Here is a 3,381-nt window from a genome sequence, read left to right as displayed (position 1 = left end):
AAAAACGATGAGCCTGAGAAATTACATGGAAAGCTGCAGCCTATCTAGGCTATATCACTCTTTGGGACCGGGAGCGCTAAGAAAGGTTGGGGAGGGAGGTGAATAGGAGGAGGGGAGGAGTAGTGTATTACAGCAGTGGATTGGAGAGGGAGGATAGGAAAGGTTTGTGGATGTGGATGTTGTTGTTATGGCAACGTTGATTTAATGGGCTGTTTTCATCCCATGCAAAACCCACGTGTGTTTCCTGAACATGGCCTATAGTAAGTGTAAAGGGCAAATCAGAGCCTATAGGTCTATGAAACGTCGCCGTAGCATAAGGCTGAGGCGGCTTTGGCACGCACCATACTCTTAAACTCTTGATGGTTGCTATAGCGGCCCGTTAACCATCCTCCTGCCAGTTCTAAACTTTGCAAGGCATGTCACTCTACCCATCTCTTCGCATAGGCTACCACTAAGCATGCACTGTTTTCTTAAACACAACTGAATGCATCCATAAATAATTACTGTGTGAATAAATATCACTGAATGACGACAATATTATAATAAAATAGGCTAATGCAATTGGAGGCATGTATCAAATTGTTGCTTACGGAAACTTCTAAAGTAATCCAATAATTGTAATACATTTGAAGCAAAAGCTTACCCGCATGTGGTCAACGAGATCATCATTTCAGCACCATTTTGATTGGGACAGCACCATCGCGCTGCTTTGACAAGCGTGGGGACTCGTCTTGATAAATCAATATATTTCAGATTTTTGTTTTCCCAGAATCTCCGTTTGGATATTGGTTAGGCTACAATTAGGCTGGGAAAATGGAGTCGAGGTGAATAATGCCCATGATCATCCAGTCTAGCTGTCTCATTTATTAGAACATTTTGCCATGTTATGTACACTGAACAAAAATATAAACGCAACATGTAAAGTGTTGGTCCCATGGTTCATGAGCTGAAATAAAAGATCCCAGACATGTTCCATATGCACAAAAAGCTTACTTCTCTCCAATTTTGTGCACACATTTGTTTACATCCCTGTTAGTGAGTATTTATACTGTGCCAAGATAATCCATCCACCTGATAGGTGTGGCATATCAAGAAGATGATCAAACAGCATCTTCATTACACAGGTGCACCTTGTGCTGGGGACAATAAAAGACCACTCTAAAATGTGCAGTTCTGTCACACAACACAATGCCACAGATGTCTCAAGTTTTGAGGGAGCATGCATTTGGCATTCTGACTCCAGGAATGTCCACCAGAGCTGTTGCCTACCATAAGCCACCTCCAACGTCGTTTTAGATCGTTTGGCAGTTCGTCCAATTGGCCTCACAACCATGACAATGTGTGGGCGAGTGGTTTGTTGATGTCAACGTTGTGAACAGAGTGCCCCATGGTGGAGGTGGGGTTGTGGTATGGGCAGGCATAAGCTACGGACAACGAACACAATCACATTTTATCAATGACAATTTGAATCCACAGAGATACCGTGATGAGATCCTGAGGCCCATTGTCATGCCATTCATCCGCTGCCATCACCTCATGTTTCAGCATGATAATGCACAGCCCCATGTTGCAAGGATCAGTACATAATTCCTGGAAGCTGAACATTTCCCAGTTCTTCCATGGCCTGCATACTCACCAAACATGTCACCCATTGAGCATGTTTGGGATGCTCTGGATCAACATTTATGACAGCGTGTTAAAGTTCCCACCAATATCCAGCAACTTCGCACAGCCATTGAAGAGGAGTGGGACAACATGCCACAGGACCACAATCACCAGCCTGATCAACTGTATGTAGAAGGAGATGTGTCGCGCTGCATGAGGCAAATGGTGGTCACACCAGATACTAACTGGTTTTCTGATCCACGCCCTTACCTTTTTTTAAAAAGGTATATGTGACCAACTGATGCATATCTTTATTCCCAGTCATGTTAAATCCATAGATTATGGCCTCATTAATTTATTTCAATTGACTGATTTCCTTATATGAACTGTAACCCAGTAAAATCTTTAAAATTGTTGCATGTTGCGTTTATATTTTTGTTCATTATTGTTAGTTTAACAAGTGGATTATTTTGCCCTTCACTCGCAGTCGCTTAGTAGCCTAGGCCTAGTCCCGACCAAAAGCCTGTGACTTCACTGACTTGTCTGATAATCAATGTGATTTTGTTTCACTGAATCTCCATCTGTAGGCCTATAGGCTATTTGGTTAATTGGTTTTTGGCTGGGCAAATAAGTGGAAATGGTATAGCGCATGTATTCGTTTGCTCATCTATCACTGATCAGAAACATTTAGCATGTGTAGGCCTATTATTTTGCTCTATTGAGTATAGGCAAACTCCAAAAGCCCGCAGAGGTTGTGAAATATGAACATGAGACTTACATGCTTTTGAAAATAGGGTTGCTATTACTTTCGATGGGTATCATGATGAAGGTAAGACCCTACGCCTGTTCCCCAACAAAGCAGAGTGAAGGTAGGAAAGAGATGAAACGTGCAATCAAAAAAGCATGGGCTTGGGCTCTGTTTCAAAATATCCATTTTTTTATATGACAGCGGTTCCACACGTTCCACAAGTTGTATGGGAAAAATATTTGTTGTATTTTATTCTGTTATATTCCATTATATTCTTATTATAAAATACACTGAGTGTACAAAACATTATGAACACCTTCCTAATATTGAGTTGCATCCCCTGTTGCCGTCAGAACAGCCTCAATTCGTCAAGGCATGGACTACAAGGTGTATGTAGATGGTGACTCCAATGCTTCCCACAGTTGTGTCAAGTTGACAGGATGTCCTTTGGGTGGTGGACCATTCTTGATCCACAGTGGATACTGTTGAGCGTGAAAAACCCAACAACGTTGCAGTTCTTGACACACTCAAACCAGTGCGCCTGGCACCTATCCAATCAAAGGCACTTAAATATTTTGTCTTGCCCATTCACCCTCTGAATAGCACACATACACAATCCATGTCTCAATTGCCTCAAGGCTTAAAAATCCTTCTTTAACCTGTCTCCTCCCCTTCATCTACACTGATTGAAGTGGATCAAATCAAATCAAATTTTATTGGCCACATGCGCCGAATACAACAGGTGCAGACATTACAGTGAAATGCTTTCACCTGGATTCACCTGGTCAGCCTATGTCATGGAAAGAGCATGGACATGTTTTATACACTCAGTGTATACAGTGCATTCGGAAAGTATTCAGACCCCTTGACTTTTTCCACATTTTGTTACATTAGAGCCTTTATATATATATATATATATATTTTTTTTTTAAACATCCTCATCAATCTACACACAATACCCCACAATTGTCACACCCTGGCTCTGGGGACTCTATATGTTGAGCCAGGGTGTGTAGATTCTATGTGTT

The sequence above is a fragment of the Coregonus clupeaformis genome, unplaced genomic scaffold (assembly GCF_020615455.1).
Source record: "Coregonus clupeaformis isolate EN_2021a unplaced genomic scaffold, ASM2061545v1 scaf0366, whole genome shotgun sequence".
Taxonomy (NCBI): domain Eukaryota; kingdom Metazoa; phylum Chordata; class Actinopteri; order Salmoniformes; family Salmonidae; genus Coregonus; species Coregonus clupeaformis.
The sequence above is the reverse complement of the archived record's forward strand: the minus strand, read 5'-3'. Positions refer to the sequence as shown.